Consider the following 24,530-nt stretch of genomic DNA (forward strand, 5'->3'; position numbering starts at 1 on the left):
GTATAACTGATTCACTTTGTTATACGGCAGAAACTAACACACCATTGTAAAGCAATTACACTCTAATAAAGATGTTAAAAAAAAATAAAAAAGAACTTTAGGGAAGGGTAATGCACTTTGCCACTAACTCCTTTGTATGAATTGCAGGGGGAGAGTTCATATTAGGACACTGTGCTCCCCTGTGGAACAAGAAGACCATCAGGGAAGAAGCATAGACTGTGCACATGTGTGTGAACAGAGACACATAAATGTACACTCGAACTGGCCCAAGCCAAAGAAAACCAGCTAACGGAGCGGGGTCCCTAAATTTTGTCATAGGCCTAAAGTCTTAGCAAAAATGGACGTGTAAGCACTGCCTCTCTCTGTGTCCCAGTATAGGCAGCCCTGCTTCTCCTGCTCTATAAGTCCCAGTAGAAAGGGAAAAGCTGGATGGTCTGGAGGAGGCAGCTCCACTTAGGCAGCCACGTGCAGGTGTGCTTCAAGGGGGAAATAAAGACTTCCCCATGAAAAATCGTCTCCCCAACACTCCCCTCAGGTCTAAAACTCCCGTCACTAGGGTCGTTCTTAAGTTAAAGACATCTTATCTTCCCAAGACATTTGATAAAAGCAGAACACTTCCCGGGAGGGATACACTGTGTCCTTGGTGCCCATTAAGATTTTCACGAGCACTGGGTGTTGTATTCCCTGGTGGTCACCTTAGTCAACTGTCCCAAGGGAATAAGTCCAACCATAGACATACGTTCGTTTTGTTCTCTGCTATGTCCTCAGAGCCGTGCAAATCCCTGGATGTAAAATGCAATCTGAATCTGCCTCTATAAAGTGGAAACAGAATAGCACCTAGCACATCATGTCGTTGTGAAGAGTTAATGATTAATACCTCTAAAATGCTTAGAACAGTTCCTGACATATAGTAAGCTCCTGGTTATTATTATTGTTGTTGTTGTTGTTATTACGACTGATTAAATACACAAGTAATGGGAGAGGAAAAAGATCTAGAAACTCTGAACAGGAAGGCCCCATGGGGTGATGCGAATGGGGGTAGGGGTAAAAGAAGTGGGTGGTGGAGGAAGTGCAGGGCTAAAAGGGAAATAGAGCAGACCAGCTTGTCTTACCATCCGAGAGTGTACAGAACAACCTATGGACACTGCCCACGCCCCAGGCCCACGGCACTGACCAGGGCCCGCTGAGGGCCTGGCACTGAACTGTGGTCCTCCTTTTCCTGAAGGGTTGAGCCAGAGGCCTTTGCCTCTCGGCCCTGCTGTGGCCGGACAGGGGTGATAGAATGCAGGAGAATGCAGTGGGGAGGAGACTCCATACCTTAGAAAGTGACTGTGCCCTGAAATCTCTGAAACTGAACCAGATTAACAGGGAGCACACGGTCCTGGAAAGTAGGTACCCCAGATTCCCAACCAGGACCCACAGCATAGCATCCAGCCTAAAGGAGAGGCAAGGTGCTGCAACACAGTTTCCCGAAGTGGGTTACTGGTTGCTCGTGAAAAGAAAAAGTATTCAAATAGGTTTCTGGGTTAAATACAATTAAATGTACTTCTTTAGAATAAGATTTCTCAGAGCCTGTAATATGCCTCAATGTATTGTGAATCTCCAGAGGTAGATACTGCACACATAGTGTTTCCCAAATGTATTTGACCGGAGCAGCCTGTTTTTAACACAGTATCCAGAGGCCAGTGTCCTGCTAGAAAACCCAGGGGGGTGTGGATAAAGCTGGATACAGTGTCTCCAAGGCCAAGACATCTAGAGTTTCTGAGCCCTCGCTTCCTCATCTGAAAAAAAGTGAAGGGTTCTTAATTCAGTGGTTCTTATCTGAGAAGCTGGTAAAAGCCATGGATCCTCTCCCTGAAACTAGGCACATTTATATATGTGTCAGACTCTTTTTTTCATACAAGTTCAGGGAATCATAAATTTCTCAACTATAAGATGTTCTAAGATCCCATCCATCTCTCAGACGGTGAAGGTACCTGAATTAGAAGGACATCATGGTAGACAGCCATCGCTTTCGCCTGCCCAGCATCCCTTCCCTTTCCTTTTGGTAACAGCACTAGTTCCCCTTTGTGAAACCACCTTTTTCCCAATCTTAGTCCATGCAATTCAAGAAAAGTGGACCAACGCCCTTCAACGCCAGAAGTGGGCACGTCACCCGAGCTTAACCAGTCACGATACCTCATTCCCCTTTGGCCCAGCAAAGAAATCAGGGAGAGCACAATGTTGACGAGAGAGTTCTCTAGGACTGGTGCTGGAGCTATCAGATCAGGAAAAAAAAAGAGGAAGGGAGGGAGGGAGGGATTAAAGACTTTACATTGTGGCTTCTAAACTAGCAGAATGAAAGTTGGCAGTCGAGGTAGCAACCTTTATCTTTGAGAGGGAAAGCAATTCCTGATGATATTAGCTGAATCATCCCTAAAATCTACTTCCTCCCCGCAAATACCCCATTTTTGTGAGCCAATAAATCGTCTCTTCTGTTGAAACTAACTTGCAGCCGAAAGAGTGCTACATAATTCAGACCTCAATCTTGGGACTCCCAGGCCTGCTCTGAGACTCAGTTAAGAGGCTCACTGTGTTAATGCTGAGTCTATACTCAACAGAGAACAAGCCTGTAAGGATGTTTAATGGAGGACTGTGTGTTGGTAGGTACTGGTAGGACCTGACCACTGACCCATGTGAGCTGTGCACCAAGAAGACCCCAGAGACCTCAGCTAGTTTCTTCCACCTGCTACCTGCTGCCTGAAATGCCATCCTGGAGCATCTGGGATGCTGGCGGGGGTAGCAGGAGGTATGGGGGTATTGCTTAGCCTTTTGAGAATCTAAGGAATCTAATCAATCCTCTTCTTCGAAAAATAAGGGAACATATTTGCGGGCAGTTTCAGGGGTTTACAAACTCTCGGAAGCCCCACAGAGACTCCTTCCTCAAGGGGTCTCAGGGATGCATGACCTCACTTGGGTAGAGAGGAGTTGCTAAGACTTGTTCCATGAGAGATCCCAGTCTCCCAAAGGCCTGAAGATGGCAAGGAAGAAAAAAGGGAGACCACCACCAGCACAAGAATGGAAAAGAAGGTGGCCGATAATCTGCAAAGACTCTGGCATTTAAACACACAGCACGAATTAGTCTCACTACCCCCAACTGCCCTTTGAGAAGGTCTCCTGTTTGTGGGACACGGAGGCAGCATAGCTGGGGTCCCCCTTAGTCAGATTTGGAATTAACCTGTGGCCTAAGGTTTGGATTCCTGTTAAAAGTGATTCCCGGACAGAGAACATTTTAAACTCTTATCAGTCATTCATACCTTTTCCCAGATAACATATTTTAATAAGAAGAATCGGGAACGCCTGAATAAAAAGCAGGAGGGAGAGTAGAGACAACAGATGTCCTCTGCGGGCGGCTTTGTCTGGGCTGCCTGGTGGAAGCACTAGTCTCTAAAAAAAGCGATCAATCCTAACTTTGAAACATTTTGCTGAATAACTGTTTTAAATGGCTACGTTCTTCCCATCTGTGGGAGATTTTCCTAAAAAAACAAAAATTTAGCCAAGATCTCACAACGAAGGAACTACTGAGTTTATAGCTGGCCTTAAATTTAATTGCAAAGTTAGAAGCTGATGGTTTGACAAAGCCTCACCTATTTTTCTTCCCATCCTTAAAATGTCTTTTTATCAACACTGGCCTCCCCTAGTGAAGTCTGAGTGTTCCACTCCCAGCCCATCCCCCCAGCCCCCTGCTCCCACACCCCACTCCCAGCAAGCCCGTGCTTGGGATCCTGCCCAGCCCTCGTGAGGCCTCCTACACATCCAAGGTCCAAGGCAAGGAAAGGAGGGGACAGCTGCAGCTCAGCTCCTGGCCACAATCCTTCCACCAAACCATGATCTGGCATCTTTTCCTCCTGCCCTACAAGATGTCAGAGCTAGGGTCTCATATGAGGAGTGCTCAGATGAATCTCCTGCGAAAAACACATTTTACAATCCAGAGCCTTTTGCCAAGGATAAGAATAGACTCCCCTGTGCCTATTTCAGTCTCAAACTGAGAACAGATAATAATTTACGTGTGCCTAACTCCTCCACAGCCTGAAAGTGCTTTTCTCTACCATTCTGCCTGTTTGTTTGTTCTACTCGGGAACCCAGAGGGGACCCAAGATGTCAAATCTGCTCCACAGCAACTGTCTCCCTCTAATTTCAATAGGGCCCGTGTCAGCATCACTACGGCACATGCAGACTCAGCCTGAAATTCGGGCTGGGTCCTCGAGTTCACTTCATGGTATGGCTGCTGGTAGATGTGAATATTGTTAAAAGTTTGCCACCATAAATCCTTGAAAAATAAGAACAACTTATTTCTTCTATGAAATAAGATTTTTACATCTAAAAAGCAAAGAATTAAGCCAAGTCATTGAGTTTCACCTTGTTTTGAAAGACCTGTTTCAGTACCAAAATCACTGAGCTTGGCATATTCCAATAGGAAGCTCATTAAAACCTAAGGAACAGTTTTGGGCAAGAGCCTTACACCATCAGCTCAAATCTGATACAAACACATGTCAAGAATCTGGTCGCCAGGATCTGCGCTTTATGAATGACCATGTACTGGCACAGCCTCGGGCATTGAGCGGGGGATTTCACCGCAGCACCGCTAAGGAGGCTTAGAAAGTATGTGAGGTTTGTACGGGTGGTCCCCTTCTCTCTGTTTTGTACCCTCTTACACTCTGTAGACTCCCTTGGAAGCGTCTCTTCGTTCTGCATCTTCACGTTGCCCGTCCACATCAAAGGGCTCTGTGCTTTGAACCACCTACCCAGGATGGCAGTTTGAAGACTTTGTGTCGCAGCTCGCCCGGTGAAAGCAGTTCCCTGCCCTGGAGATAGCAGGCACCAACTGGCAGGATGTTTTTGCCTTGGTCCCTGGCAACTGCTCCCACACCCACGCCTCTGCTTACCTTGCTCGCTTCCCTAGCTACCAGGGCTCCCCAGCCCTAGCCCACCTCTGACGCCACCCTGTCTGTTCACAGCGTTCCCCGTGAACTCCTAGAACCATACAGAGGGGGATCCCAGGGATTCCGCCTCTTGGAGCACGGACTGACTCTCAGCACTGACTCTCATTTTAATCCTGCCAGGCCCGCAGTCTGTTAGTCAAACCCCCCAGTGCCAGCGTCTTGATACAGTGATAGACAATCTGGTCAGATAACCCAGTAGATGTCAATCCTGGATGTACATCTGAATCTCCTGGAAGCCTTTAAAAATGACTAACCCCCAGGCACCAGCCCCAGAGATTCTGATTTCATTGGTCTGGCGTAGAGCAGTATTTTTTTTTAGCTCTGCAGGTGGTTCAAAGGTGAGTCAGGGTTCTGAATCAAGGATCTAAACCCAAGACAAGCAGAGTACCGAGCCCATGTGCAAATGCAAAACACAATTTCTTGCTCAATTATGACTGTTGAGGCAAATACTGAAAAAGTTATTCCGATTTAATTTAAACAAGTAATTCCTCTAGATTTTTACATTTGTCTAACACTCAGTAAAATACATATTTTATAATGATATTTTTAAAAAACCAATCAATTTTTTTCTCTTTCAGGACAGCTCCATAAAACTGCGTTACCTGCTGAATGTAAACTTTGTCTATGTGACTCCCTGGTTGAATATTATGCACCTTTGCACATAACGCTTTCACGCCTCCAAAGTGCTATGTAAAAGCCTGAAATAGTCGGGTTATATAATATACAATGAGAATATCATTTACCATTTTTCCAATTAAATCTTCACAACTTTTCACTTAGTCCTCCAATCTGTTGCTGTGAGGTCCATGGAGTAGCAGAATGGTAGAAATGCAGAATCTACAGACCCCACCCCAGACCAACTGAATCAAAATCTACATTTTAACTAGAGCCTCAGGAGAAGCCACAGCTACATTCACGTTTGAGACACACCCTCCAGTAAGCCACTTTTATCAGCCTTGTTGTTAGAGCAGCTTCTTTCAGGGCTCTCCCTTTGTGGTCTTAGCCCCCCAAGAATGCTCTGCTTCCACCAAATCACACTGCCCCAGTTTCCAGGCCTCTCAGGCCTCCTCCCCCACCATCTGCAAAGCCCTCTCCCCTTCTTTTTGCCTAAAGGCAGCACTCGTATTTCTCAAAGTCCCAGTTGAGTCTCTCAACTCCAGATCAACTTCACAGATCTCCATAGCCCAAGGGTTCTTACCTGCCTCTAATTTTACAGAACCTGTCTAGCTACACTTTCATCCAGCATCATAGCTGTGCTTGTTCTGTTATTTAACCCTTATTCTGCCCTTAATTTTCCAAGTACTTCTGCTTTGTGTCTCCTGCTAGTCTATCACTTACATGCTTTTGCACCTGTCATGGGACTTTGCACATAATAGATTCAACAAATATTTGGCATTTGGCTTTGACTTGGATCTCTGACGGCAAACTATATAATATGAAAAACCTATAATTCTGAGTCTAGAAACTAGTAAAAAATATACAACCTGTAAGTTTTGCTGGTATTAAACCTTCCAATATGCTGAACCCAGAAGTTGCACAATAATGTACTGTACAGATACTGAACTATTTTTAAATAACTGGAGAAAATAAATATCAAAAATGAAAATAAGACAACCTAATATCAGGTATCAACTAACACTGTAAGTAGAAACATCTTATATTATTGTCGCTAAGGACAATTAAACAAATAAAATCCCTTAGCTACCAGCAGCTGCCATTGACCAAAATACAATGACAGCCAACCCCAGCCTATGATGTGCAAAGAAAAGCATACAGGGCTTCTGACCAAAATTGTGTCTACCAGGATACAGGCAGTCTCAGAATTCATTCCATTCCACTCCTGGATAGAAGGACCCCATACACTGTGGCAGGAATATTCAGGGGTGTTTTTCTCTATCCTTTCATAAAGTCCATAAGTATTACTGAGAATCTAACAATGTGTCTTATAGCAGGTCATAGAAATACAAAGATGGCTAAGACATGTCCTTACTGTCAACGTGCTCACAGTCTTAGTGGGAAGAGGCATAAACAGATCATTCTGACACAATGTGGAACACGCGGTACTAGAGCACACGTACACAGGGCATTATGGGAACACAAGGAAGGGCTGCCTAACTCAACCTGAAGCAATCAAGACTGTGGACTTTCTGGAGGTGGTGATACTTGAGTTGAGACTTAGAGATGACAAAGGAATTAGCCAACTGAAAGGTGAAGATTGATATTCCAGGTAAGGAGAGGTATGTAAGGAGAGGGAAGAGGACACTGATAACATGGTATGTGGAAGGAGCCTAGAAAGTTCTGCATAGTAAGAGGCCAGAAGGGATGAGGTTTTCTCTACAGAGGCCGTGACCACTTGCTAGTTTGGATAAGCCCGGAGGCAAAAGACTTGGGACTTTATCCAAAAGGCAAATGGAAAATGTCTAGGCTTGAAAAGACTTCATGCAGCTTCCAAGATCTAATAAGCAAAAGAAGAAGCTTTGATTCTAGATGAACCAACTACATTAAAGCCATAGAATCCTCATCAACATTGCTACTCAGATGCTCATTCAAACATTTCATGGATCATCTCTGCAGATGGATATTGGAGGACAAGACCTCTGAGATAAATTCCTTCCAGCCAAGATTCTATTTTCTGATTTTAAATGGCCAACAGAACCAGGGACCTATAACATGGATCTGTCCTTCTGAAGGCACTAAACGACACCGCAGGACAAAGACCACAGTCTTATTAAGACAGTGAAGTGAAAAGAGCATTAAAAGTGCCATAGAATGGGAGCCTGCTTCTTCTCACTTATAACTAACTTCTCTTTCCAGCAAACTATATTTTTCTCCAATTATAGCTCACCACGTCAGGCAAATGAATGCGAGTATTATGTCTTTATTCTTAGTATTTTAATTTAAATTATTTACTGAGTTTTTTCATTTGCAACCAAACAATTCAACTATTTGCTTTACACTTATTGATGCACACATACACACACAGATTTTTACTCAATTTTGAGAGGTAAGACGCTGGTTGATTTGAATGTTGGCATTTTGTGAAATTTTGCCTCCGTATAAAAAATAAATTGTTTACTCTGGATGTTCAAAACCATTAACACAGAACAAAAACACCAGCAGGAAATAATTGTTTGGTTCAGGCAGGTGACAAGATACATTATACTCAACGGTATATATGAGCTGAAATCATTCAACTGCCTGCCTTGTAAATATGTCATGTCTCCAAACTGCACCTTGTACACACTGCTTCCTCTAAGGGCTCCTAATCTGGGCCAGACTTCTCAAAATGGATGAAACTAAAACTAACTCAGCCATCTTTTGCCAATTTCACTGTATCTGGATTCAGCATCTCATCTTTCCATCTAACCCGTGTAGGTATTATTTTCCTAGCAGTGATGTTACTTTTTGGCGATGGGCAAATGTCCATATTTACAATTTTAGCCTTTTCAGGACAACAGAATTAAGCAATCATCATGAAAAAATAACAATGATGATAAAATTTAGAGTAATATTAAAGAGGTAAGTGTGATAGTTAAAAAAAAATAAAAATTAAAAAACCAAGTAGACCAGGGATGAAGGGCATGGGCCCTGGGGCCAGAATGCAGAGTGTAGTTCTTGGTTTCCCCACTTATACTATACTAGTATAGGACAGTATCCTAAACTAGCTTTGGATAGGTCATTTAATCGTTCAGAGGTCTCAGTTATCCAGTATGTAAAATGGGAATAATAATGCTAGTTCCTATCTCTAATGTAGTTGACAAGATTTTTAACAGTAATTTATACACAGCATTTAAATCAGAGCTTGGCACATAAGAAGTTATATGTGCTAGCTATTATTAATAGTATCATCAACATCATCATCATCATTATAAGGTACCACAATCCATTAATCTCAATTCTCAGAAACAGTTTCATGGAATGTCACAGGGTATTTTCACATTCACATGTCCTCTTCTTTTCCAGCACTTCTTGGGATGTTTGAAATACAAGAGAAAACAAAAAAAAAACCCTTCTCAAGAGATGATATTACAAAGATTAGTTAGCAGAAAATACGTTGTGGCAGACATTGTTGGTTGAATGACCCAACCCCATTTCCAGTCTCTTCCCTAGGTCCTCTTCCAGCTTGCAATGTGCACATGACACAGTGCAGCAGGAAAAGCATTTTCCCCTCTTGCTACTGAAATGATCGCCAGCCTACGAAGGAAGACCCCAAAGAATCAGAGACCTCAATACTAACCTTGTTGACCCCACTTCAACCAGTGCCAACAGCTACCTGCCCTCAGATTTTTCATCATATATGAAAAATAAACCCCTTTACAATTAACACTTTGTATTCAGGTTTTCTAATGCATGCAGCCAAAAGCATTCCTGACCGATACATTTATAGACTCCACGTTGCTCATGAGACGACCCGAGAGATCTCAGTCTGCAGCAGTCATTCTCACTGATGCCTGATTTCTCTTCCTAGGGTAAAACTAGGTCCTTGGTGCTTGTGCTTCTGTGTTCAGTGTTCCAACTTGCCCTGCATAAGTTGCACCCTGGAAAGATCCAGGGACCCCTTCCTTCTAGGTCTTCCCCATTCCATCTTTCTGCTCCCAGGTGCTGATCCCACTTCTGGCTGCTCAGGCTGCAGGCTTTTCATTTCTCGCCCTCCAGGAAGCCACACACTGGGTGACCAGCATTCCTATACTGGTGCTACTTATTCCCCTTGACACCAAGTTCGTAAGTTCTCTCTTCAGTGTCACCTGGTAATGGGGGCAGACATCTTCCCATCACTTGTCTCTCTCCACCTTATCAGTTTTATTATTGTGGCCAATTATTCTTGTCCCCAGTGGTTCTCAAAAAGCCCACCTGCCCAGTCACTCCTCAGCCCCTTCCGGCTCACTACCGAAGTCTAGTTGCAGCTGTATACACAATAAAACTGGTAAAAGCTACACGGTTTGCAAATAGTGTTTCCAATTGTCATACTGTACTGTTGTTGTTTAGACAATCAAGCTGTTCACTGAAATAATTACATTATTAAAATATTTTTAAATTGTCTATGGACTTATTTCAGATAGTACTTCTTCAGCTCTAAAACTATTCAACCATTTCAACAACAAAGAAAAAACTGTAACTTGGACTTGGTGATTGATATTTTCCTCTTCATCAACTTAGTTCACATTTTGGAAACAAAGGTTTGTCTGTTTAATATCATATGAAAAATTATAGTCATCTTGGATAAACAATAGTGTCAATAAATAACATCTACATAAGAATGAAAAAGAAAACCTATATTCTTGCTGCCAGCAGACATAACTTTTTTTGGCCTTTGAAAGCCAGGGGATTAACTAGCATTTGGGGGGAGATGTTTTGAAAGATACAGAACCTGTCATATTTTCTGCTTCATGAACTAAACATAAACAGTGGGAAGACTGTTACAGCTGTCTGCTAACAGATGAGGCTTTGGAGGTTGTGAGCCAAAGGAACAGCAAAGACCATTCTGTGTTTAATAAACCATATACCCTCCAGTACCGAGACTACCCCCGACAGGGAGTTAATATTTGGAGAAAAAAAAAAAAAACAGTTCTTCCAAGTCATGGAGGTATAATATAAGATCCTGTGATTGTAAAGAAATCACATGGGTTGTGAAGAGAAGCAATTGTGAGAGATGTCATTTTAAAAATTTACTATAATTTACAAATAAGAGAGATCTGAGCTGATAAAGTATCATCCAAATTACTATCTGAAAATGATTTATACCACAGGGAACACAAAACAGTATTTCTATTTGTTTTTCTAGCAAAACATACATATGTGCAGCAAAGTGAATCAGAAACTCTTCCCAAATCAGAAAAACTTTAAATCATAATAATAATGAAGATAAAAGTCATTTTCAGGCAGTAGCTCAAAAATATACCAAAAATGGAGTCACCACATACATAGTTCAGGCATAATGTAACCCTCAAGACACATATTCCTAAAATAAAGAGGCAGATAGCCTGGGTGTGGATCTGGCTCTTGCTGTGTTACTTTGTGCAAGTAACTTAATATCTCTGAGTCTCAGGATCCACATCTATAAAATGCAGGTAATAGCTACGTTGCAGGATTGTTAAAATAAGTGAAATGAATTGATATTTTTACAGTTTTAGAACAGTTCCCAAACATATAATAAGTGATACTTAAGTATAAATAACAGATAATAACAGCTGTGTAGCTTACCTGATGCCTGATGGGATAAATTTAAACTAATCAGCCAGTGGAAGAGCTATGGAAGCCTCCAGTCTAACCTCTTCTCTCACACAAGAATCCTCTAAGAACCAAAACCAAAACCAAAAACATGACCCAGCAATTCCGCTCCTGGGTATATATCTGAAAAAAACAAAAACACTAATTCGGAAAGACACGTGTCCCAATGTTCATAGCAGCATTATTTACAATTGCTAAGATATGGAAACAACCTAAGTATCCATTAACAGATGAATGGACAAAGAAGATGTGGTATATATATACAATGGACTACTACCCAGCCATAAAAAAGAACGAAATTTTGCCATTTTGCAGCAGTATGGATGGACTTGGAGGGTATTATGCACAGTGAAATAAGTCTGACAGAGAAAGACAAATACTGTATGATATCACTTATATGTGGAATCTAAAAAATACAACAAACTAGTGAATACAACAAAAATGAAGCGGACTTGCAGATATAGAGAACAAACTAGTGGTCACCAGCAGGGAGCTGGGGAGGGGGCGTATAGGAGTGGGGGAGTGGGAGATAAAAGCTGTTGGGTGCAAGATAGGCTTTAAGGACATGTTGTACAACATGGGAAATATAGCCAATATTTTTAAATGGAGTGTAACCTTTTAAAATTGTATTAAAAATTAAAACAAAAACAAACCTTGACACACTCTGACCTGAGGAAGGGGAAACTGGAAAATACCTCCCTGTAATTCCCACCTTGAATTCTAAATCTGAACCTATAACAAATAAATCCAAGTCTGCTTCCACATGGCAAACCATCACAATATTTAAGGAACCACCATCACCTTCTCTTCCTCAAGCCAAGCATCCTCTATCTATTCATCCTCTGAGACTCTGATGGGGCCCCAGCTCCCTCACCATCTAGGACACTGGCCTCTACAGATAGCAAGTTTGTTCGGTTCCCCAGGAAAGTTGGGTGGGAAGTACCGGGATGTGATTCACGTGGCGGCCTATCTGCCACTCTCATTCTGGACCTTGATTTCTATTAGCTGAGGCTCAGATGGCGCTCCCATTTTTTGGCATCTGTGTCACACTATTGCCTTATACTTAAAACTAGCCTCTTGATCTGCTGAAAAGCCAGAGCACTCAGCTCCATCCTTATAATGACATTTTTAAGCCTAAACTCAAAAATGTGTATTTATCCCTATTACATCTCACTTGATTATTAATCAGGATAAATGTGCATGCAAATGGAATCACAGTAGTACACCAAATCAGATTTTAAATTCTCTAGAGGAAATTCAGTTTTTTTACAGGAATCTTATGATCAAATTTTGTAAAGCAAATAACTATCCTTCAATTGATATATTTGGTAACTATCTATTAACATATTATAGTTGTCTACAGCAGGAAACATATATTAAGCTTTGGATTCTACCATATTATGTTATTAAAGCAGATCTGCCTTCCTGTAGTTTGATTAGGCTAATAATAAAATTAGTTTATTTTCCTTGAACGTACTGCAACCAGAAGATTAGCATGCAGAAGACAGAGCCAGGAGGCCACAGACCCAAAAACTATGCCCAGGTCTAAAATCTCCTAAAAGTGTACAATCCTCAAAGGGCAAACCAAGAGTTAATTCTTGGCTTAAAACTTCCCTCCCATCCCTTTTATATGAATGAAATAATATTGTGAAAAAAACATTACAACTGACCCTCTCCTATTTGTTCAGTTCCCACTTAATTTGGTTCCACAGTTGGGTCACTGTCCTCCAGGGTTCTCTACCAGGTAAGGCCCTTAGGCTAAGCCTTCTACAGGCTGAGTCCAGTTCACCTCTCTTGCCTCATCTCTAATGACACTCCATCACTCTCACCCCTAGCGTTTCACCAGCCCACTCACCTGTACTCTGAGCTCCATCCATATCTCAAAACCAGTCCTGACAAAGGAGGCAGTTGGTAAGGTCTTAAACTAATCCTGTGGTAAGATAACTAGTATCTTGTGTGCCTGGGTGAGCCCTGGGAACCAGAACTGAGCTAATCCTACCCAACTGCTGAGTACACTGTGCATGGCCTTCCTGCTCAGATTCTGACTGAGCCTTCCTGTCCCCTTACTGGGGTTGAAGCTCTTCCCTAAGCCTGGACACTTAACTGAGGCCCTGAGAACTTTCCCAGCCCATTTGCAGACCCCTGTTATTCAGTTATTACCTGGGATCCAGCCATAAATCAGTGCAACCTCCACATACCACCATGTACCTCCCATTAGACTTTTAATATTAGTATTACTGCCCATGGATCTCCCACCACATTGGAGACTGAGCCAAAATTTACCCTGGATCTTTCAACACCACAATTTGAACTACTGATACTAAAGAAAAAACTTGAAGAAGAAATATGCAAACCCATGCATAAAGAAAGTCACAACTTCTTTTTCTGAGGAATAAAAGACATCTCAAATCGCTGAAGATACATGGTATGTTCCTGGGAATGGCAAGGAGTCAAGGCCAAGATATACCAAGAATCCAGTTGAAGGCATCAAACCTTTGGCAGCACCAATCTACCCATGGGGAGATTTTTTAATCAGCATGACTCAGGTGTGGAAGACTGATGGTTTGAATTCAGCCAGGCTTGGGATTTTGCTGAGCAAATGTGAAAGAAGAACATGGGGCAAAAGAGTTGATACTGTCAAAGAGAGACAGAAGTGATGGAACATAAAATCTAAATGGCTTGGGAAACAAATATAGAAAGTGGGTAACAGTAAGTAAAGTGGTAACACTAATGAGAAAACAAGAATCTAGAGTCTGAAGAGCCTAATGGGACAAAGGCGAATGAACCTTGCCAGAGGCTATGTCAAGAGAGCAAGGTCTGGATATAAAATTTCAGTGCTGAAGACACTGGTATGAAAACATGCTGAGTATGCAAACAGAAGGACATGATGAAGAGGGGCTATGGTAGAAGCTATTGGAGATAAGTAACTCAAAGCCCTGAGAAGCCTGTGTCATTTGGGTGGGTGTTGATGTCATCCAGGATACAAGACAGCCTGAGGATCCATGGAAGGACTGAAGCCATGTGCCAAAGTGGAGCCTCTTTAGAATGGTGGGAGCATTGGCTCATTTAGGACAATAAATTAGACACAGGACAAAAGATAGAAACCTGGATTGCCTTTAACTTTTCCATTTCTAAGATTGAGAAAGGGGAGATAAGAGTTCTTGGTTTAAGTGTTCTGGTTAATTTCACAAATCAAATTTAACTTCACTAAGAAAAGTTATGAAACATGGTTCCTTGGCAGTAACAGTACCAGTCAAGTGACATGGTACCCAGCATGAGATTTCAAAGACCTATATTTCAACACTAATAAAATAGAATCCATTCTAGAATTGCATTTAGCATGGCAAGAAAATGAACTCAGGGGCATTAATTATTAAAACATAAATGTAAAAACATGCATTTGACACATATTTATTTCATTAGTTTAGAAAACTATTTACAAATCATTAAAATTCTTGATACCTATAACCAAAAAGAAAATGGTGGAAGAAAGGAAATGAGACTGATTCTAGCTAGGACAGTGGATAGGACCTAGAACAAAACTGTAGAATGTTATATAAAAGTGACTGCCATGGGAAAATTCCAATCACCTGTAGCCTCCCTGGTACCAGCCATCAATTTCCTTGGAATGCCATTCCGTTTCAGCACATCAGTTCAAAGAAGATGTACTTGAAGCACTGAAGTTCTAATATCAAACCAAAAGTAAAAACTCAGTCATGTAAAAGCAAAAGGTAAAGTTCTCTTGGTCCTGATTCCTTTGATAAATAATTAAATAATAATGAAATTGGAGGGCTAATTTCATTTTAAAAATACCAACTTGTTCAGATGAAAGTGTACAAAAATGGCATATTAAATGACATTGCTTTGAGGCCCCAGTGCTTGATCCAAGGAAAAAGTCCTTTGCAGTTTTGGTTAAAGTAAAAGCTTCTCAACAAATAATCCCCAAGTATTTTTCTGATTATTACTCATACACTGAGTTCATAAAAACTCAGAAAACTATTAGGTTGGGGAAAGAAAAGATTGACCAAACTGTGACTGACTTTTGGGTTTTCTTATTTCTTCTACGAAGTGAAATTCTGCTCATCTTGCTCATTGATATCTCAGCCCACCAGACATCCTCAAGTTCTATACCTTATGCAACATCCAACTGAGAGTATGGGAGAAGAGTAACCGACATTATCCACTTCCTCTGCTAAGGTCAGACCCCTGTCACCACTGACTAATTTACCACAGAGAGTGGGACTCTTCCTAACACCATACACAAAAGTAAACTCAAAATGGATTAAAGACCTAAATGTAAGGCCGGACACTATAAAATTCTTAGAGGAAAACATAGGCAGAACACTCTATGACATAAATCGCAGCAAGACCTTTTCTGACCCACCTCCTAGAGTAATGAAAACAAAAACAAAAATAAACAAAGGGGACCTAACTAAACTTAAAAGCTTTTGCACAGCAAAGTAAACCATAAACAAAACGAAAAAACAACCCTCAGAATGGGAGAAAATATTTGCAGACGAAGCAACTGACAAGGGATTAATCTCCAAAATGTACAAACAGCTCATGCAGCTCAATATCAAAAAAAAAACAAACAACCCAATGGAAAATGGATGGAAGACCTACATAGACATTTCTCCAAGGACATACAGATGGTTAAGAGGCACGTGAAAAGCTGCTCAGCATCACTAATTATTAGAGAAATGCAAATCAAAAGTACAATGAGGTATCACCTCACACTGGTCAGAATGGCCATCATCAAAAAAATCTGCAAACAGGGATTCCCTGGTGGTGCAGTAGTTGAGAGTCTGCCTGCCGATGCAGGGGACACGGGTTCGTGCCCCAGTCCGGGAGGATCCCACATGCCGCAGAGCGGCTGGGCCCATGAGCCGTGGCCGCTGAGCCTGCGCGTCCGGAGCCTGTGCTCCGCAATGGGAGAGGCCACGACAGTGAGAGGCCCATGTACTTCAGGAAAGAAAAAAAATAATAAAATCTACAAACAATGAATTCTGGAGAGGATGTGGAGAAGAGGGAACCCTCCTACACTGTTGGTGGGAATGTAAATTGGTACAGCCACTATGGAGAACAGTATGGAGGTTCCTTAAAAAACTAAAAATAGAACTACCATATGACTCAGCAATCCCACTCCTGGGCATATACCTGGAGAAAACCATAATTCAAAAAGATACATGCACCCCAGTGTTCATTGCAGCACTATTTACGAGAGCCAGGACATGGAAACCACCTAAATGTCCATCACCGGAGGAATGGATAAAGAAGATGTGGTATATATATACAACGGAATATTACGCAGCCATAAAAAGGAACGAAATAGTGCCATTTGCAGAGATGTGGATAGACCTAGAGACTGTCATATGGAGTGAAGTAAGTCAGAAAGAGAAAAACAAATACTGTATAATATCGCTTATATGTGGAATCTAGAAAAATGGTACAGATGAACTTATTTGCAAAGCAGAAATAGAGACACAGATGTAGAGAACAAACTTACAGATACCAAGGTGGGGAAGAGGAGGTAGGATGAATTGGGAGATTGGGATTTACATATATACACTACTATGTATAAAATAGATAGCTGATGAGAACCTACTGTTTAGCACAGGGAACTCTACTCAGTGTTCTGTGGTGACCTAAATGGGAAGGAAATCTAAAAAAGAAGGGATATATGTATATGTATAACTGATTCACTTTGCTGTATAGCAGAAACTAACACAACATTGTAAAGCAACTATACTCCAATAAAAATTAATTAAAAAAAAACAGTTCTGGTAGAACCAGGATTCTTGACAGGAAATTAATTTTTAACTAAACATATTTATTTTAATATTTGTCTTTCTATGCAGTTCCCTCTCTTAAACTTGGGTTGGGTTTATTACTCTTTTTCATTTGAGAATGAATTTTTATTCATCCTGCTTACATATGTTGTACATGGAGACTGAGACCTTTAATTGAAACTACAAAAGCTCTAAAGATTAATAATTTCATTGTTGAGGACTCAGATACCTTAACAGGTAAGTCAACTTTTGATATTAACGTTTGAAACCGGTTTTTGCTTTTAAATTACAAGTAGTAAATTAGGCAAAATAATGAGGGAAAAAGGAAGAAACACACACATACACACAAAAACCCTTTTTGTTTTATTCTTCTAAAGTGACAAAGTGACAAAGATACTATCAATCAGTTTCTGGGTAGCATATGAGTATGCCAGTATATTTCTCACATTGAAAATTTGAGGGGAGAATGGGTATTTTTTCTATTAGATTCAAAAATTGAGGAAAAAACCTGTGGCCAAAAACCCAGACCAAGTGGGTGTATATATTATATTTTTAGCAGTACAAAATAGACTAAAGAAAGAGTTAATGTGTGTGTGCCACAAGGGAAAAAAAATAAATCATACGTCTTTACCTCAATGCCTCAGGAATTAATTGAATGTTTTTTTATTTTTTCCGTAAAAGATTATCTTCTCACTTTAAAATGAGAAAGCTGAGCAAAAGCAAAACTGTATTTATTTCATGTTTCATTCTCTGAAATAAATAAATTAACATAAAGCTACTTTTTTTTTTTTTTTTTTTTGGCAGTACGCGGGCCTCCCCCCGCTGTGGCCTCTCCCGCTGCGGAGCACAGGCTCCGGACGCGCAGGCTCGGCGGCCATGGCTCACGAGCCCAGCCGCTCCGCGGCATGTGGGATCCTCCCGGACCGGGGCGCGAACCCGTGTCCCCTGAATCGGCAGGCGGACTCTCAACCACTGCGCCACCAGGGAAGCCCCCAAAGCTACTTTTCAACTTGACACAGTAACAGTTAAACCAGACAAGGATTCTGTAACCTCTCTGTTTTGACAACTTAATCTCCAAGACTCAGTCTGGAACACTTGCTAACCAAAGTATTTTATGACCTATACCTGGAATTATGCAAAAGAAAATAATAAAACATACCATACTGAGTACTTTTTCTTTTTGGAACACCAGGGTAAAATCTTTCAAAGATTTGATTGAGCAGCAGTGTCCCTCCGGAGATAAATTTAGCAAAGATGCTTTGACCAGGAAAATCTTTTTCTCACAAGATATGTAAAAAGAGATACAAAGCAATACGTGTTCATTTGTGCTTTTCCTTCCTACGGTGACAATGTACAAAGGTTTTACCTACCTTTATTTTTGATTGCAGCTCAAATTTAAGATAAGCTCTTCCCCTTGTAGACAATCCACTTGTACATGCTTTGGCCCTGGTGCCTGTGTTCTTCCAAGTTCTTTCTCTAAGAAGAAGTTCTTTATGCTCCGAAGAAATCTGTCACAAAATAATGCATGCATGGAAAGGGTGAGTATGACTCGGCATTTTTTCCTTTAAAATTAGTCACTTCAGAAGAAGACAGATCATTAAAATTTGCCCTAAATATCAAAGGTTCTAATTCAGCAAAATATTTTGAGATTCATGAGTGACTCAAAGTAGATAACGATTAGAGTTTAAATCAAGAGAAGGATTATAAAGCCTTAGCCAAAATACTGGAGACCAAGGAAGAGAGATAATGATAAATATCAGCAAAACCACTCACAAACAAGTTTTTTACTTTATAAAAACTTCAAATACAGTGCCATACTAATTCATTGTATTGATTAAAATGACAGTTTCTCAACATGTCAGAATAAAAATAATCAAATAGTTTTGCCTTTAAACATCTTGTATGTTGTCGAGAGGGTATTAATTTATCCTTTTAGTCTTTGAAAAAGATTAGATTTTCAACCAAAATGTGACTAGCAGACTCATAAAAATTGCTATCGTATTCACTTTAAAAATACACTGCTCAACCTTTGCCAGATCCCCTGGCTTACCTTTGTTCTTACATCAATGAAGCCTTTAATCTTGCCTGTCTTCTTCAACAAAACCAATGAAATAGTCATACCATCCAGCAAGAACTGTTCTTTAGAAATATGAAGCTTTGGTGTCAGATCTTAGCCAGAATGTGTGCTCCCACACACAGCTAGAAATTTATGGTCAGCTTGATAGAATCTTTCTTCTGCAACACCATTTGCCCTTTCTCCAAGTCCAAAGCAAAGATCTTTTTGAGCAAAGTAGCTGAAAACACAGGCTCAGGATAAAGGGCAAATACAGACTGATTTTGTATAATTGACTTTTCTTTAAGGTAGAAAGAAACTAATTTAGAATTTCTATACAAGAATCAGAGAGATGTTTTCCTTTTTGTAACTTTTTTTAAAAGTAAAAATGTACTTTTTACCCAAATTTTGAAGGAAATATTGCTAGAATAAGACATATGAATTTAACATATTAAACTAGGTAAAATCTGAAAAATCTTTTTAGTACAGCTGGCTTATTAATACTTCCCATGTATTACTTCCTCTCACTTTTCTACCTCCCTCTTTGTCAATTTTCTACTCTACTCTCTTTTGTGTTTTCTCTTATCCCTGTCCTCAGGTTAGGGAAGTTTCCATGGTTCAACCTTCTTCCAATTTCTTGTCTCTCTCCACTTGATATTTCATAGTTGGGTCACATTGTATAGCACTTAATACATTTTACAACAATTACCACATTTGATTCTCATAGCCATCCTATGATATAGTCCTGTATAATCGTCCATTATACACCTGAAATCACACATCTATTAAGTGGAAATCACACACGCATTAAGTGGTAACATAGAAACTCACAAGAATCTTCCAACTGTCTTCACCCACTTCCAAGAGACCACACAGACCACATAGAAAAAAAAAAAAATCTGTCTTTTTCATCAATGTGGCCTCAACAATTAGCACAGAACGAGCATATAATATAGTTATACATATACAATATATGACTATACATATTTCAGCAGTGTAATGTGCTCAATATATTAAATAAATGAATGAAAGTTAGCTCTACTTCTAATCTTTGTAGGAAATCTTACACTTTTCAAAGTGCTGTTTAAAATATGAACCTCTCTGATGAACACAACATTTTATGAATTAGAAAGATCAACTACTCTGGTCCCCTATTTTACTGATGAAGATATTGTGGCTCGGAAAAGCTAAAGAACTTATTCATAAGTAGCCAATAGTAGTGCCAAGCTAGAGCCTAAAGAATACCAATATGAAGAGAATTTTCAATCCCATACGAACCTGTGGGCTATTCTTTACTATAATGTTACAGTTAGGAGTTATGACTAGTTATTTTCATCATTCTGCATAGACCCGATAGTGCATACATATCTGTTTAATGTCACATGTGCTAGGCTATCGGGATAGGGAAAAAAAACTTATATTTTTTACAAGCAGATTGCCTTTAAGCTGTGCATTGAATTAAATACAATTACTCAGTTCCTTCTACATTTTAAAATATATAATTAAAAGATCAAAACATTTTAATAACCATTTAAGACAAGATAATAGTTCCCCATGTCTCTGTTCTGTATTAACACTCCTTTAAATAGAAAGCATTCATGAACTGAGACATTCCTAACACATTACATGTATGCTCACACACCTACGATGCACACACACTGTTTTTTGCAATATTCATCACGATTCACTGCCTTGCCTTTTGGCCCTCCAGATGGCCCATTGGTTCTATTCAAACTGAACTCCGAGATTCCTCTTTCCCAATTGCTGGCTTCCAGAAGGAGCCCTTTGTGGCAGCTACCCGCCCCCCAGTCAATTGCAGCATTCCATTGCTCGAGCCTAAGTTTCAACACAGTCTTCAGGCTCTTCCTCTGCCTACCTAGTTCACAGCCACAACCAATCCTTGATTATCTATGCAGAAAGGGGGGAGGGGCAACAATAATTTAAAATATCATCATCAAAGGAAAATTATTTGAAAGAACAAAAACTGGGCTTCCCTGGTGGCGCAGCGGTTGCGCGTCCGCCTGCCGATGCAGGGGAACCGGGTTCGCGCCCCGGTCTGGGAGGATCCCACATGCCGCGGAGCGGCTGGGCCCGTGAGCCATGGCCGCTGAGCCTGCGCGTCCGGAGCCTGTGCTCCGCAACGGGAGAGGCCACAACAGAGGGAGCCGGAGCCTGGCCCCCGCAATGGGGGAGGCCACAGCAGAGGGAGGCCCGCATACCACAAAAAAAAAAAAAAAAAAAGAACAAAAACTATCATACCAGCTCAGACCTGTGATCTCAGTTTTTTTGGTCTCTGAAAGCAGCAACTAGACTTGTGGAAGAATTTGGTTATCAAGATGAAGCGTATATTTCTTATTAGCCATATATTGACTCATGTATTCATTCAGTAATTTTAATAAAGAGTGTAGGATATATAAGACCTCAATTAAGTGCCTTGGGGATGAAATTAGGGGGGAGAGAAAGGAAAAAATAAAAGGAAGGAAAAAGAGAGAGAAAGAGAAAGGAAGGAAAGAAGGAAGGAGGGAAGGCATGCAAATCATTATTTCAAAGCACTTAAATCCTAAATGGAGACCTCCAGCTAACATTTCAGTGATGTGTGATTTTTTTTTTGTTTGTTTGTTTGTTTGTTTTTTGCAGTACGCGGGCCTCTCACCGCCGTGGCCTCTCCCGTTGCAGAGCACAGGCTCCAGACGCTCAGTGAACCCGTGTCCCCTGCATCGGCAGGCGGACTCTCAACCACTGCGCCACCAGGGAAGCCCTGATGTGTGATTTTTTTTCTCTCAGCCTCTGTGCTTCTCCACTCTCTCCTCCTACCTAGTTAATGCTGATTCGTCTTTCACATCCAACATCCAATTTTCCCCAGTAGAAACTTTCCCTAAACCTACCTAACAACCACAGTAGTTGCCCCTCTGATTTTGCCTTCCTCTCCCATCTATTATCACATTAGATCTAATTTTATATTTTAAATATATTATCTTTTATTTTAATTATATTTAAAATATATTTAATATAGGCATTAACTAAGACATTGTATTTAATCATATTCCATTATTATATTTAATAAATATAGTATTATAGATTTCAATTATTTACTGTCTCCCCAGAAGCCTATACTATGCCAACCACTTAAGAGGTCTCCAATAAATATTCCTGAATAAAGAAATGAGTTAGTAAATGATAGATACAAGACAAAATGATGTAAGCTCTTAGTGGTTAAAAATGCAAGTTTTGAGTCAGATTTCTGGGTTCAAATCCTTACTAGCTGAAAAAACTTAAGAACAGTGCAGAGATTAAAGTTGCCTCAAGCAAGAGGAGATTTTTATTTTTATTTTTATTTATTTTTTTTAACATCTTTGTTGAAGTATAATTGCTTTACAATGGTGTGTTAGTTTCTGCTTTACAAGAAAGTGAATTAGTTATACATATACATATGTTCCCATATCTCTTCCAAGAGGAGATTTTTAGTAAGGATTTTGTGAGGGTTGATTTTATGTGTCAGCTTAGCTAGTCTATGGTACCCAATTGTTTGGTCAAACACCAGGCTACATGTTGCAGTTAAGGTATTTTTTACATGTTATTAACAATTAAATCAGTAGACTTTGAGTAAAGCAGTTTACTCTCCATAGTGTGGGTGTGACTCATCCAATCAGCTGAAGACCTTAGAAGACTGAGGTTCCTCAAAGAGGAAGGAATTCTCCCCCAAATTGTGACATAGAAACCCTGCCTGAGTTTCCAACTTGATGCCCTGAGGCATTCAGACTCAAGACTGCAGCATCAACTCTTACCTGAATTTCGAATCTCAGATTTTCCAGTTCCCACAATCATGCGACCCAATTCCTAAAAATAAATCTATTTCTCTCTCTCTCTCTTTCTTTCTCTCCCTCCTTCCCTCCCTCACTCTCTCTCTCTCTATATATACACACACATATATGATATAGAAGAGTATGCAATATAATAATACATAAATATATATTATATATTTTACATATATAAATATATATAAATTACACATTATATGTATATTATATATACTATACAGATATAATATACATACAATATATAAATTATACATGTTTATTTACTATATATTATACATACATATAATACATACATATAATATATATATATATGTATACTGTTTCTCTAGAAAACCCTGCCTAATACAGATCTATACTAGGTAACCCAAGAGAAGCCAACAGCCCTGTCTCACACAGAAAAGGAAAGACAGAATCAGGCTCCTGGGACCAGGGCCGTTTAGATGCCCAGTTACCGAGGGCCTCAGCAGCCGGAATTTGTACTTCTCATGCTATGGCTTTGCCATCAGTGTGGCTCTGCTACTCCTTCCCGTGTCTACCATTCTCCAGCAGCTAGAGATTGACTCTTCATATGCTGATCTGTGTATCTGTTCCCTGCCTTGTATCTTCTTACCTGCTTACCCATCGTTTCTGTCTCTTCATCTTCCTCATCACTTCTGCTTCCTCATGACTTTGGTTTGTCGTGATACTCATGGTGCCAACGCTACTCCATCGCTTTTCTCTAAGCAGTCGTTTACTTCCAGCTCCCATGGCTGGCCTCTTCTCTGTCATTACGATTCACAGATCACATTCCTGACAGAGAGAACTGAGTCGGCACAGCTCATCTTTTGGAGCCAGCTGACGGTATAGGGCTCTGGATAGCCTGGGAATCAGCTGCCTCTGGGGCAGGTACCCATCTCTGGAACAATGAACTACAACCCGGGACCAGAGTTATGTGATACCTAGCATGGCCACCTGAGACTGTTTCTTCCCATAAAAAAATTTCCCTTGGAAGACCCTTAAAGAATTAAAAATAGAACTACCACATGATCCAGCAATTTCACTTCTGGGAACATACCCAGAGAAAATGAAAACACTAACTTGAGAAGATATCTGCACCCCCATGTTCACAGCAACATAATTCACAATAGCCAAAGCCTGGAAACAAAGTGTCCATCAGTGGATGGATGGATAAAGGAGTAATAAATGGAATATTATTCTGCTACAAAAACAAGGAAATCCTGCCATTTGCCACAACATGGACGGACCTGGAGGGCATTATGCTGAGTGAGGGAAGTCAGACAGAGAAAGACACGTGCCATATGATCTCACTTACGTGGGGGATCGAAAAGAAAAAAGGTCAAATTCACAGAAAAAGAGATCAGACGCTTGTGTTTACCAGAGGCAGAGGGCGGGGGAGGGGAAATTGGAGGACGGGTGGTTGAAACGTACAAGCTTCCACTTATAAAACAAGGAAGTACTAGAGATGTAATGTACAATACGAAGACTGTAGTTAACACTGCTGTATGATATACAGGAAATCTGTTAAGAGAGTAAATTCCGAGACTCCTCATCGCTAGGAAAATATTTTTCCTTTCTTTTTATTGTATCTATATGAGAAGACAGATATTAACTCAACCTACTGTGATAATCATTTTACAACGTATGTAAATCAAACCGTGAT

General features: G+C 40.5%; 1 long non-coding RNA gene across 1 annotated transcript in view; it reads right to left on the reverse strand.

Annotated features, from left to right (window-relative positions):
* The window catches only part of LOC129392680 (uncharacterized), a 61,429-nt gene extending 42,925 nt beyond the window's left edge, over positions 1–18,504 (reverse strand). The window contains exon 1 of the long non-coding RNA XR_008619031.1: positions 18,370–18,504. This is a non-coding gene — a long non-coding RNA (uncharacterized lncRNA). The remainder of the gene's footprint in view (positions 1–18,369) is intronic.
* Between the last annotated feature and the right edge of the window lie 6,026 nt (positions 18,505–24,530).

The sequence above is a fragment of the Physeter macrocephalus genome, chromosome 13 (genome assembly GCF_002837175.3).
Source record: "Physeter macrocephalus isolate SW-GA chromosome 13, ASM283717v5, whole genome shotgun sequence".
NCBI lineage: Eukaryota > Metazoa > Chordata > Mammalia > Artiodactyla > Physeteridae > Physeter > Physeter macrocephalus.